This window comes from Hyperolius riggenbachi, chromosome 12 (genome assembly GCF_040937935.1).
Source record: "Hyperolius riggenbachi isolate aHypRig1 chromosome 12, aHypRig1.pri, whole genome shotgun sequence".
Taxonomy (NCBI): Eukaryota; Metazoa; Chordata; class Amphibia; order Anura; family Hyperoliidae; genus Hyperolius; species Hyperolius riggenbachi.
In genome coordinates, this window is record NC_090657.1 from 85297862 (window position 1) to 85312266 (window position 14405).

Sequence of the window (14405 nt, forward strand, 5' to 3'; positions counted from 1 at the left end):
TCTTCCGCGTATGACGCGGCTGACGTCACACGCCGGCCGCCTCGCGGCATCACGGCGGCCGGCGTGGCAGTACGGCGCATGCGCGCTTTAATCGCGCATGCGCCGTACTGCCACGCCGGCCGCCGTGATGACGCGAGGTGGCCGGCGTGTGACGTCAGCCGCGTCATACGCGGAAGGAACAGCCCGACACTCAGCAGAGTGTCGCCCGGGCTGCGGCCGGTCAGCCATTCCGGAGCGGGGCCTAGGAGAGGAGCCAGAACGCCGTCGTGGGACCTCCCGACCAGCGCTAGACTACAGAAAGCCCCCGGTGAGTACTATTTTACTTTTTAAGTAGAGCTCGGAGTCCCTTTAAATACTGTGCATGTAAACACATATTGTACATTTCTCCCAGAGTGGCTGGGTTCAGATAAGCATGCACATTGTTCCATTTGCCGAATTGGAGAGCAGCAAATAAACAGCTGATAGATCCAATGTTACATACAGAATGTGTTTATGCATGTGGAGAGATTCGCTGTCTCCATTGTGGTAAGCGGAAAATGATGATTCTGGAGACAGGATAAAAGTCTGACATGTCATACATAGCAATGCCGTATATGACATTTACTTATATAGCGCCAACATTTTACGCAACGCTGTACATAGTATATATTGTCGTCACTAACTGTCCCTCGGAGGAGCTCAAAATCTAGTCCCTACCACAGTCATATGTCTATGTATGTATCATGTAGCGTATGTATCGTAGTCTAGGGACAATTTTTTAGTGGAAAGCGAATTAACTTATCTGTATGTTTTAGGGATGTGGGAGGAAATCTGAGTGCCCGGAGGAAACCCACACAGACATGGGGGGAACATATAAACTCCTTGCAGATGTTGACTTGGCTGGAATTCAAACCAGGGAGCCAGCGCAGCAAGGCAAAATCGCTAACCACTACGCCACTATGCTGCCCAATAATAAATTAAAAACGAAAAAACTGAATAATCTGACTAGTTTTGTCCTAGTCCATCTCTTTATGGGGGATTTTCAATATTTCCGTTATGTTTTACAAAAACACTCTCTGTTAAGGAACTATACCAGTGTTCTTCCCAGAATTTTATTTCCAGCCGGGTGGCATAGGACAGGGTACATTTGTAACGGAATCTATCAGCAGCTGTCAGCAAGCAGCTGTGTGTTAGACACACATGCAGCTGTGGTGTATACAGAAGAAGGGTAGTTGAAAGCGACGTGACACCGGCAGCCAGTGGTAATGATGTTCTGCAGGCAGCATAGTGCAGCAACTTCAGGAGGAAACTTGTGGTTTGCAGGTGCATTTGTAAATAAAAGCAGGAGGGGGACCCATGGGCTGCAGCAATATCAGTGTTCTTGACACCAATGAGGTGAAGGACAATCCTGGGCAGCAGTGAGGGAGTGCAGGCACGGTCGCAATTGCCATTGGCTCTCCCTATGCAGCAGCTTACACTTTTTTTTTTTTTTTTTTTTTTTTTTTTTTTAAACATACACATTTTTGGTCCCCCACTAGTCTTCCTCGCACCAGTGATTACCACACAGCATTTTTTGGGTCATTTTTGTTTAAAAAAAAAAAAGTTTCCATTAACTTGCATAATGCCTAAAGGAACACTATCAAACTACGTGTTCTAAAGCGACAATGTACAAATAATGTCTAAGTAGCTGTGTAAACATTTTCCTACTTTTCATGTAAAAAGCTTTAATTCATTGTGTGTAGGATTTAACTATTAGAACAAATCATTTGCAAAAGGCGTGTCTGCTTCAATGCACAGCCAGTGTTGTTTTTTGCATATCAGCTATAGAGTATTTTTCTCTGAAAGCAACAAAACAAAATAATAATAATAATAATAATAATAATATTATGAAAAGCTGTGGTGTCACAGATAATTACAAACGTTTATAACAAGTTACATTTCCTCTGCTCTCTTCAGACAGTTCAGTCAGAGATACAGGACTTTCTCTCACACACAGGATTAACAGATGCACTGTGAGGGAATTCCCCCTCACCTCATGGCTCACTTTGCCATCAGATTAGAGCAGACTGCTATCAGTTTAGAGTGAAAGGAATTTGATACATTAAACAAAAGTGATAAGCAAGTGAATTGTATACATCATTATTTACCAGCACTTCAGGAACTCTATCAATCTCAGGTAAAAAAAGGAAAAAAAAGTTAATCAATAGTGTTCCTTTAAGGAAGTCCCAGGTAAGTATGAAACCTGAGATGGCTTTCATCTCAGGTTCACTTTTCACTTTAAAGTGAACCCGAGCCGAAGGCTTTTGAGGCTTCCCTCGGTAGTCCGCAGCACCGCTGATGCTGAGCGCAGACCTCCTCCTTGTTGTGGCCGCTCGGCTCCTCTTCCGCATTCATGCCTGTGCATTAGAAGCTCGAGCCAGCCTGAGCATTAGCACACAGAGTCACAGGCTATTGCACAGCCAGGAATGCGGAAGAGGAGCCGCACGTCCTCGATAGGATTGGCGACAATGGACGGTCACCAGGGCTGGATTTACCATAAGGCACGTGCCTACAGGCACCTGACGATGGAGAAGCGGCTCATTCTCCTCCCCTACTAGCACCTCCCTCCTTCCTTATGCTGAGTCCCGAGCGGAGCGTAAATGAGAGCTTACTCACCCGTCTCTCTGCATTCCACTGATAAGATCTCCCATCAATCGGAGGCACCAATAGCTACTTAATACTGAGGGCTACCTAATGCTAAGGGACACCTGTAACTACCTATGACGGACAAGGGAAGTAAGGGAGAAGTGACAGCTGTGCCAGCCAGCACACTTGCGATGCTGTTCGACAGGGGTTTGTAGGCTCATGGAGGGCGAAGTCTAGGGTGCTAGGACATCTCTGCCTATAGGCTCATGTAATGTAAATCCGGGCCTGACAGTCACTAATCTTCAGGGGGAGGGGGCAAGCTCAGCGACGGGGAACAGCAGACCACCTCTCTTTAGCTCGTGTACACTTTAAAGTGAACCGAAGTTAAATACAAAAACCTAGTTTAACTTACCTACGGCTTCTACCAGCCCCCTGCAGCTGAGCCACCCTGTGCCTGCGCCGCCACTAAGTGATCTTCCATTCCCCTGTAACCACCCTCTTCCAGCCTGCCAACTGGGCAAGTGGATGGCCGATGCGCATGCGTGAACGGGCTCGTCCTCAGTCACGCCTCTGCCACCTGGAGCAGCGTTCTGCGCATGCGCAGTAGAGAGTTTCGTGTACTGCGCAGGAGCGTGATCAGGAGGCACGCGTATCAGGCATCAAAATGACAGAGGGCCGCCTTGTGAGGGCACCAGCACAGGGGAGCTGCAGGGGGCTGGTAGAAGAAGCCTCAGGTTATTACTTAAACTTTTTTTTTTCCCTTTAATTTAGATTCCCTTTAATACAACTAAAACTGAAACAAAGGCAGAGCAGGCATTCAGGATCTAGCAGCCGACTGAAACAAGGATTAAACTAGCTTGTGTGACGCAGAAGACTCCTTCCACAGTTATGTAACAGTATTGCTGTGCATGACCCGTGCATTCAGCACTATATGCGGCATCTATACAGGAGCGTGCTTCTCCTCACCGCCACAAACTAACAGCCAGTACTCCAGGCAGCCGCCCCCCTCACACCCAGCAAAGCACCCCAGAACCTCCTCACTCGTACCTGATACTGACGCCGGATCCCGCGCTTTCAACTCGCGCGCTGCCTTCCTCTCTCCGCCTCCTGTTGTCATGGTGAAGAGGCGCTGCTCTGCCTGTATCGTCACTGGTACATGCTGTCTAGCCTCACCTCCTCACACAGAGAATCTCGCCCTCTGATGGTTGTCTTTGTCAGGGAACCAACTCCTCCCCAACTCTGAACTCCCACAACTGTTCCCTTTTCCGGTCTGATGTACACAACCGTATTTACAAATATAGTGCTAAATATTTACATCCGGCCTCTGAAGTGTTTCTGAATATTTCCAGGAAAAACATTAGGGATGCAGGGAGCACACAGTATGCATAATCAGCAACGAAACAACAATGCGGAAGGTTCAGCTATAGGACTGATTGCTCTGCTCTTGTCCCATCCACTACAAGTTACAACTCTACAAGATCTGTGTTGAGCCATTATGCAGTGGATTTAGGCCTCGTTCACATGTAAAATTGCTAGTGTTTTGCGATTTTGTGCCTCATTTTTCCCCTCTCGGCGCAACACTGTGCGCTGCGTTTTTGGTAAAATCGCTTTTCTAAGTGCTTTTCCAGAGCGGTGTTGTCATTCACTCCCTGACGCAAATCAGGAAGTGAACTCTTTGACCCGGAAAAGAATAAATACAATGTATTTATTCTAAAAAACGTGAACGCAATCGCCACATATAGCGGTTTGTGAGAGCTCCTATACCTTCCATTATAGCAAAAACGCCCCTAAGATGATACAAGCACCGATTTGCCGACTGCAAAGTTGATGCAAAGTGCTGATATGAACCTTCTCATAGAGTTTGACACAAGTGTTTTGTGGGCGATTTTGAAAATCGCCTGCGCTGGAAAAAAGGGCAAAAATGCCCTTCGTGTGAACGAGCCCTTACAATGTGCAGGTCTAATTTGCAATAATATCTGATGGACAATAGGATTAATAAATCGTTTTAATGGATGAGTTTTCTCTTTAACCATTTCAGCCCGCAGGTTGTTTTTACCTTATGGACCAGAAGAATTTTTTTGACATTTCAGTGCTCCTCCCTTTCATTCACCAATAATACTACCTATAACAATGAAATGCTCTATACCTTGTTTTTTTACCACCAATTAGGCTTTCTATGGGTGGTACATTATGTTAAGATTTATTTTATTCTAAACGCATTTTAATGGGAATAATAAGGAAAAACTGGGAAAAAAACCCCATTATTTCTCAGTTTTCGCCCATTATAGTTATGAAATAAAACGTTGTACTGTGGATAAAAGCCACACATTTCATTTGCTCATTTGTCCCGGTTATTGCAAAGTTTAAAATATATCCCTAGTACAATGTATGGTGACAATATTTTATTTGGAAATAAAGTTGCATTTTTTTTCAGTTTTACATCCCTCACTAATCACAAGCCCAAAATGTAATAATATACCTTCTTGACATACATGTTAAAAAAAATGTATTCCCTAATGTTTGTAGGTGTAATGTTACTATTTGGCCACAAGATGTCCTCACGCATTATTTCCTATAAGCGTACAATAAGCATGCTTAAAGTGGATCCGAGATGAAAAACTAACTATAACAAGTAACAGGTCTATATATCTTATCTAAATCTATCTTGAGCCATCAGCCTAATCCCCTCTCCTCCTCCCTCCTCCCCTCTGCCTCTGAAATCAATGGCTAGTAACACCTCCCCCTCCTCCTGCCCAGACTGAGCTCCCATGAGCCCTTGCTACTGCCAAGGCTCTCTGAAAACCTAGACGTGGCTTTTTTAGTTTATAGGGAATTAGAGTATTAAAACAAAAAAAGTATTTGGCTTGATGAATGCCCTATAAACAATAGGAAAGGAACACAATTATGCAATGTGTAAAAGTTTACCCTGGATCCACTTTAATAGGAAGTAATGTGTAGCTGTGTTACTCAGAAGTGACGCAGCGATCACTGTGGCCGAGAGGGGAGATGAATGAACGGGTCAAAGTTCCCATTCATTAATCTAACGATTGACAGCGGTAGCGGCAGAAACGAGTAAGCGGGAGGCGGTGTGGCAGCACCAACTGAGAATGATCACTGTTTTTGAATAATAAAAGCGATCATTCTCGGTGGACATGCATGTATTGGCTCAGGGGACTTCTGTCCCCTGCTACCAATCCCCCCTGATGACCATCGCGATTGCAGGCTTTTGCCACTTGATCGGGCACACAACACCACAGACTGCACAGATGTGAGCCTCGCGTCCCTGCGGCTACAACAGCTCCTGCTGCGGTTGTGAGGCTCACGTCTGGATGGCTGAAATGGTTAATGAGGACTGCAGCCTCATTGATTATCATTGTGCAGCTGAGGGGGCCTCTTTAGAGCCAGTTCAGACGGACTTTTTTTAGTGGCAAACAGCGGCTGTGACGCTTGTCGTTTAAGGATACTTTAGCGCAACAAAAAAATAAAAAAAGGGGGGAGCAGACATATGTAGTGGGCGCTCCTCATGTCCACCCCCCCCCCCCCCCTCCGTCCCCCTCCTTTATTGGGTTCCGGTCTCCGAATTTACTTCCAGGTGGTCGCGGCAGACTGCGCAGGTGCTGCCCAGCGATGCGCGTCCTTGCTCGCATGCCCGCAGCTGGGAACGCTTTGTGCAGGGGCACTACGTCACAACTATGTGATTTCCTGCTCAGGGTGCTCGCGGGAGCTAAGATGTGCATTGCCAGGCAATGCTTGCGCAGACCACCGCAACCGCCCCTCACCAGGAAGGAAGTTCGGGGACGGGTACGCGAAAAAGGAAGGGGATGGAGGAGAACACGGGGAGCGGTGGGCATGAGGAGAGTCCACTACACCTGCCTGCTCCCCTCGTTTTACATTTTTTGTTGCGCTAAGGTGTCCTTTAAGCACTGTCCATTCAAGTGAATGGACGTTACCTAATGTTTTTCTGCACACTCGCAGAAAAGCATTTGAATCGAGACGCCCGGCAGCTGGGTCAGACGTCTATCTGAACTGGCCCTTTTGGGTTATTTGAGGGTTTTTTGTAACTGATTTTCATATGTGATTTTATTGATATGTGATTTAAAGAAAATCCGAGGTGGGTTCTAACAATACTATCAGCACACAGAGGCTGGGTCTGCATATACTGCCCAGCCTCTGTTGCTATACCGATCCCCCCTAAGCCCCCCCCCCTGCGCTCTGCTATGCCCCCATAAATTACCCAGCCGTGCTGTCGACACACAGCGTGTCGCAGCCAGCTATTTACTTCTGTTTGGCCTAGTGCACACCAGAGCGGTTCTGCTGCGGTTTGCGATCCACTTGCGAGTGCGGATCTGCTAGGGTAATGTATTTCAGTGGGCTGGTGCACACCAGAGCGGGAGGCGTTTTGCAGAAACGCATACTCCCGGGCTGCTGCAGATTTTGGATTGCGGATGCGTTTCTGCCTCAATGTTAAGTATAAGAAAAATGCAAACCGCTCTGAAAAACGGCACTTCAGAGCGGTTTGCCAGGCGTTTTTTGTTACAGTAGCTGTTCAGTAACAGCTTTACTGTAACAATACATGAAATCTACTACACCAAAAACGCTTCACAAAACCGCAAAATGCTAGCTGAAACGCTACAGAAAAAGAAGAAAAAGTGTTTCAAAATCTGCTAGCATTTTGCGGATCTGCTAGCGGTTTTTGGTGTGCACTAGGCCTTTGTGTCAGTCTCGCCACTCCCCCCGCTTCCTCCATAGCTCCGGTCCCCGCCCACGTCCCTTCCTTCCCTGCTGATTGGACTAAGGAGTAGGAGCAATTTGGGGTACCTGGAGTCAGTTGTTTCATAAACTCAGAAGTCGGATGATTTTTGTACCCACTCCACTGTCCTGCTGGCCACACTCCAGTGCACCAACTACCAAGTACTGGTGTGCGGTATTGTAGTGCACTGCAAACAGTGCATTATTGAAAAACTTGTGCATTAACAGTGACAGTAATGCATATTTCACTCACTGTATGCAGCGCTGCTTTCCCGATCCGTTGTGTTGTGATCCTGATGTCACAACGCAAAGGCCACTGTGAACGTAGCCAAAACGTTTATATGGTAATGCTTGGTCCTGAATCAGTAGAGAAATTATCTGACAAAAATATATTTCTAGGGTTAGAATGGGATTAGACAAGACACAGACCATTTATAGCGCACGTTTCTCCTGGCAGACTCAAAGCGCCACTTAGGAATTATTAACTGTATTGTTCCATAGGTCTGATCAATTTATTGATTTTAAACTGAAACCGCGACCCCCATGATCACAATTTTGAAAACGTCAAAGCGGCGATTTTTGCAATGAAGTCATTTCTACGTGGGGAAGTTTGAAGAAGTGGCTTCAAACTTCCCCCAAGTCATGGCGCGTGTGGCCCGCAGCATCAGCAGTGTTGGAGATACCTTCCGGCACGAGTCCAACGCTGTCCGTCCTTTCTCGCCATTGGCCGCCTCTTGTGCACGGCATACTTCCTGGTTCCTGTATGTCACGTGACATACAGGAAGTATGCCGTGCATTAGAGCCTGCAGGAGGCAAAGTGGATAGACGGGCATCACTGGACTCTTGCTTGAAGGTATGTCCAGCACTGCCGAAGCTTAGGGGACAGAGAGAGACCCAGGGCCAGAAGGAGCACAGAAAGAGACACAAAAGGGGCAAGAAAGAGACCCAGAGGGGGCGAAGAGAGAGACAAAGGGGGACACAAAGAGAGAGACAGACAAAGGGGACACAAAGGGGACACAGAGAAAGACAAAAGGGGCACAAAGAGAGACAGGGAGGAACAAACAGGCACAGAGGGGAGGGGGGGGACGTTTGATTTAAAGGAAATTGTGATACTAATCGAAATCGCAATTTCAGACAGAAATTCCACAATTCAGTTTTTTCCTAAAATCGTTCAGGCCTACTGGACATAGTATTGTTCCTTTATTGTAGGTCATGCAAAATGTTTCATTAACTATTTGACATTCCTGGACGTGAAACTCACGTCCAGGAAGCCATCTGCGCGTCCACGCGGCTGTTCGCGCACGTGCACGCGCGCTCCCGGCTGGCGGTTTGTTAGCCAGTGAATCAGTGAATCGGGCAACGGTGCCCGATCACTGATTCCTCTCCCGCGCAGAAAAAGCGACAGCTTCTCTCGGAAGCTACGCTTTTTCTGCTTCCTATGTCGCTCTAAGCGTACGTGGTACGCTTAGAGTGACGTCACTGTAAACAACTCATGGCTGCCATCTTGTGGCCAAAAAGTAAACTACATCTAAATGTTAAATAAAAATAAAAATACACATATATTTACAAAAAAAAAAATACAATTTCAATCCCACCCTCCCAAAAATACCCACATAAAATGTTTAATTAAAAAAAACAAAAAAACATTACAATAAAAAAAAAAAACACAAATATTTACCTAAGGGTCTAAACTTTTTAAATATCTATGTAAAGATGAAATATTTCTTTTTTTTTTTTTATTATAAGCTTGTAAATAGTGATGAATGCAAAACGGAAAAAATGCACTTTTATTTCCAAATAAAATATTGTCGCCATACATTGTGATAGGGACATAATTTAAATGGTGTAATTACCGGGACAAATGGGTATATACAATTCGTGGGTTTTAATTATGGAGGCATGTATTATTTTAAAACTATAATTGCCGAAAAGTGAGAACTAATGATTTGTTTCCGTTTTTTTCTTATTCTTCCTTTTAAAATGCATTTACAGTAAAGTGGCTCTTAGTAAAATGTACCCCCCAAAGAAAGCCTAATTGGTGGCGGAAAAAAACAAGCTATAGATCAGTTCATTGTGATAAGTAGTAATAAAGTTATAGGCTAATGAATGGGAGGTGAACATTGTTCGGATGCATGAAGCGAAAAACGACTGAATGCGAACTGGTTAAAAAAATGTTGAACTCCTCACCTGGATCATAATAGACCATAACATAGATTGCAAAAAGGCTAGTGAGTCAGCAGTCATACAATTTTAGTCAACTGTGCTTCTGCAGAAAATGTTTCTAAATAAATCTAGGTTGTAGTAAAATCCCGCCTGGTGTGCAAAAAAACGTATTGCCGCAAAGGGGCCATGTTTTCCTTGGAGCACCTAAATCGTGTTCCAAGACTTGATATCACTGGAATTGGACCAATCATCATAATCAGCTTGGTCCAATTCAAAGCTGTACAAATTAATATTGAGTTCTAGTTTAGAGTTCAGCTGTGTCGCAGAATAATTCTGCATATCAACTGCGTACGTGTTAGTTGAGTTAGTGAGTTGGGTGCCGGGAGAGTCAAATGACGGCTCTCCCTGCTGTCTCTAAACTCTCCGGTGGCGTTAAATACTATTCCTCCTCCGAGTCGTCGCTACTCAGAGAGGGGTAATTCAAGGTCCGGCGATTGCCGGAGCACCGAATTACACTTACGCGCCACGCGCAGCATAACATTGCTGCTCTGGGGCGCCTGGTTTCGTTGCCCGGCGGTGAGTTAAGTGCACAGAAACCACCTGCTTCTTGTCAACTCACTGTTAATACAATTCTTTGGGCCTGTTTACAGTACTATATTGCGTTACTCTAACTCGGCTTTGTATTAGCGTCTATGTCCAGTCTCCATTGCAGTTCATACACATTCAGTGGTGTAGCAATAGGGGTTGCAGAGATCCCGACTGCACTGGGGCCTTTGGGCCAGAGGGGCACCATAGGGCCCTCCTTCAACTGCAGTATTCGCTCTTTATTGGTCCTGTGCTGTTCCTCACCTCCTTCCTGCACCTCAAACACTGTGGTTCTCCTTGGCAGATTTTGGTGCGCTGCAACAATTGTATGTTTAGAGTGCTTGGAGGACCCAATGTAAAACTTACGGTGGGGCCCGTAGTTCCTTAGCTATGCCACTGTACACATTTGAATGCGTGTGCATGCAACTGACCACTGTGAATCCAGCATTTGGGTCCTTATGGACTGTATGAAGGGGGGGAGGCATTAGACTGTCTAGCCACTAGACACCAGGGAACTGTAAAGAAAAGTGAGAAAGACCACTAAACACCAAGGAACTGTTTTTTCCAGAAGGTATAAGGGGGTTTACCTCCCAAAGTTGTGTAACAGTACTGATATCATATAAAGAGATACTGTACTAATTATATCACTGTGTTTACTCTCCTTGTTGTTCTGGGTCACCCATGAGCTATCTAGGTATTTTTACTGTGATCAGTGAGTTGGAGTTAGGAGAAAGTACCTCCCAACTTTTTCAGATGAGAAAGATGGACACTTAAGTCACGCCCCTGCCACCCCTATTCACGTGTACCATAAAGATTTCATAAGAAAAATATGTTGTTCTATAATTCAAAACACACTGGAACTTTCTATCCTGGTTCATTTTCCTTCATATTAACATTTTAAAATTAGTAATATATCAATTTAAAGGATGGGAATAAAGTTTAGAGTCAATCAAAGACATTTTTTAGTAGAGATTTTAGTATATATATATATATATATATATATATATATATATATATATATATATATACATATATATATATATATATATACATATATATATATATATATATATATATATATATATTTACATAGAAAGAGGGCCAAAGTCCTGAAAGAGGGACAAATGAGGGACAGGGCTCCCAAAGAGGGACTGTCCCTCCATGGGCGTCCGCAGAAAATTTTCCAGGGGGGGGCAAAAAGGAGGGGCGGTAAGCTGTGCGGCGCGCGTAGCGCGCCGCGCCAAAAAATGGGTGTGGCCAAGGACCAGAATGAGGGTGTGGTCACGGGTGGAGCTAAATTTACATGAATTAAGCAATGGTGGGACATTAGACTAGGACAGTGGTGGCGGCGAACCTTTTGGAGGCCGAGTGTCCAAACTGCAACCCAAAAGTCACTTATCTATCGCAAAGTACCAACATGGCAATTTAAACTAAATACAAACGTTTTAACTCGTACATGAACATTATGGAAAATCCAAGTTGAAAATAAACTGTGAAGATAAACAATTTCATCCATCCTACTCCTGAAAAATGTATTCATCTTTTTAGAACGTCCCAGTTTTCATTTTCTGTTTTTAAAAAAACTAAAAAAGTAGGTTTAATGCTATCATGATGATGATTCAGCTTTTTCCATAGTCTCGCAGTCAGCAATCATGTGACCCTCAACAACACAAATTCAGCAATCATGAGGCCCCCATCAAGACAAATTCAGCAATCATGAGGCCCCCAACAAGACAAATTCAGCAATCATGAGGCCTCCAACAAATCATGAGGCCCCCAACAAGACAAATTCAGCAATCATGAGGCTCCCAACAAACCGTGAGGCCCCCAACAAGACAAATTCAGCAGTCATGAGGCACATAAATAGACAGCATTTCACAATATAGACAGAATGCCCCTTAATATGGTAGACACCTCTCACCTGGCTTCTGAATTTTCCTCTACTGGCGGTGATGCTGGGCTGGCCTGGCTGGCGGTGATGCTGGGCTGGCCTGGCTGGCAGTGATGCTGTGGCCTTTTTGGCAGTGATTCTGGGCTGGTTGACTGGTGGTGATGCTGGGCTGGCTGGCCTGGATAGTTAAGGTAGCGCCAGGAGCCCTCCAGTGTGGGTAGTGACAGGAGCCCCCCGAGTTCAGGTAGTGACAGAGACCCACAGTCTAGGTAGTGACAGGAGCCCCCCAGTTCAGGTAGTGACAGAGACCCACAGTTTAGGTAGTGAAAGGAGCCCCCCAGTTCAGGTAGTGACAGAGACCCACAGCTTAGGTAGTGACAGGGACCCCCAGTTCAGGTAGTGACAGGGACCCCCAGTTCAGTTCAGGTAGTGACAGGGACCCCCAGTTCAGGTACTGAAATGGACCCCCAGTTCAGGTAATGACAGGGACCTTCAGTTCAGGTAGTGACAGGGACCCCCAGTTCAGTTCAGGTAGTGACAGGGACCCCCCAGTTCAGTTCAGGTAAAGACAGGGACCCCCAGTTCAGTTCTGGTAGTGACAGGGACCCCCAGTTCAGGTAGTGACAGGGACCCCCAGTTCAGTTCAGGTAATGACAGGGACCCCCAGTTCAGGTAGTGAAATGGACCCCCAGTTCAGGTAGTGATATGGACCCCCAGTTCAGGTAGTGACAGGGACCCCCAGTTCAGGTAGTGACAGGGACCCCCAGTTCAGGTAGTGACAGGGACCCCCAGTTCAGTTCAGGTAGTGACAGGGACCCCCAGTTCAGTTCAGGTAGTGACAGGGACCCCCCAGTTCAGTTCAGGTAATGACAGGGACCCCCAATTCAGTTTAGGTAGTGACAGGGACCCCCAGTTCAGGTAGTGACAGGGACCCCCAGTTCAGTTCAGGTAATGACAGGGACCCCCAGTTCAGGTAGTGAAATGGACCCCCAGTTCAGGTAGTGAAATGGACCCCCAGTTCAGGTAGTGACAGGGACCCCCAGTTCAGGTAGTGACAGGGACCCCCAGTTCAGGTAGTGAAAGGGACCCCCACGAACGCTACAGAACCCCTTGTGCTGTCCCCCAATGTAAAGTGTGCGCCCAGGTGCCCTGTGCGTGTACGTTACCTGTCTGTGTCCACCAATGTCTCAGCACTGCTTCACATACACACATCCTGGGTGGCTACTGCCATATACGTGGGTGCATGTTGATGTATACGCATACCCCGACAACTACGTAGAGCATATGTATGTGAGGCAGTGCAGAGACGGACACTGACAGGTAACATACACTGCACAGGGAACCCGGGGACACACTTTACATTATGGGGTCAGTGCAGGGGTGGATGTGGGGTCACAAGGCTGATTCTCGACAGAGTTCATGCTGAAATCAATCGAGAATCAGCTTGTGGTGTATGGGCAGCTGACAGATCTCTCTCTGATCAGATTAGTCAGAGAGAGATCTGTCTCTTAGTGGATCTGCCCACAATCGTTAGATCTATGGGCACCCTGGTCCCTGAGCAAAGTCCTAGATAATTGTTCTAACTTAGTGTGCCCTTGTTTATTTCCCCACCCTTCCCCCCACACTGTCAGCATGTATGTATTTATTGCTGCTCTTTCTCCCCAGCAGGTGGTCAGTCTCTGTTTTTATCAGGAGTGACAATCTCCTGATCTCCTGGCAGCAGCGCTGATTAGAGCAGGGGATGTGTGAGTCTCCTGACAGGCAGCTATGCACTGTGAGCCGCTCAGAGCTGTGTATATCAGCATCCTACTGTTCATATGCTACATGCCGATATACGAGTCTGGGCTCACACAGGGAACAGCTGCCTGTCAGGAGACTTGTCCTCTCTCCTCTACGCTGATTCCAGTCTCCCACCCCCGCAGCTCGCCCTCACCTCTGCCATGTTATCACATTCAGGGGGATGCATTGTAGCAGCATTCGAGACCTCGAACGTCTGGCTGGTGGGGGCGGGGCAAAGGCGGGCCAGTGGCAGATCCACAAGCTCTGTGGATAGGATACTATGCTATAAGGAAGGGGCGGAGAGGTGGGGAAGAGCTGTGTCTCTATTGGCCAGGGGGCGGAAGGAGACTGTAGTAAGAGCGCTGTGGGGAGAATGAATGAACGATCGGGAACTTTAACAAATGTTAGTAGTGGACGGCCAGGGGGGGGCAGCTGGCGGCCAGGGAGAGGCAACTGCCCTATTTTGCCATATGTAGGGACGCCCATGTGTCCCTCCAAAAGAGGGACAGTTGGGAGCTATGAGTACAGAGAACATCTCTCAGTTAGTAGCAATAGTGTAACTGTACAGTGGAGCAGTGGATGGCACCCTTGCTCCATACACCCCAGCCCTCCCTCTTCTTCTCTCTCTACTGTC

General features: G+C 46.5%; 2 protein-coding genes across 9 annotated transcripts in view; one reads left to right on the forward strand and one right to left on the reverse strand.

The window, feature by feature from the left end:
* The window catches only part of BRCA1 (BRCA1 DNA repair associated), a 243881-nt gene that overhangs the window by 229398 nt on the left and 78 nt on the right, over positions 1 to 14405 (reverse strand). For 3 of the 8 annotated variants that reach the window (XM_068264421.1, XM_068264423.1, XM_068264422.1), the window contains exon 1: positions 12023 to 14375. The exons of 1 other annotated variant lie outside the window; for it this stretch is intronic. The gene's annotated coding sequence lies outside the window, so the exon portion shown is untranslated. Of the gene's footprint in view, positions 1 to 3570; positions 3626 to 3651; positions 3746 to 12022; positions 14378 to 14405 lie in introns of those variants that run through there. 4 more of the 8 variants (XM_068264416.1, XM_068264417.1, XM_068264420.1 and 1 more) reach the window with 4 other exon arrangements.
* Positions 3851 to 14405, forward strand: part of NBR1 (NBR1 autophagy cargo receptor) — a 137151-nt gene continuing 126596 nt past the window's right edge. The window contains exon 1 of the mRNA XM_068264432.1: positions 3851 to 3872. The gene's annotated coding sequence lies outside the window, so the exon portion shown is untranslated. The remainder of the gene's footprint in view (positions 3873 to 14405) is intronic.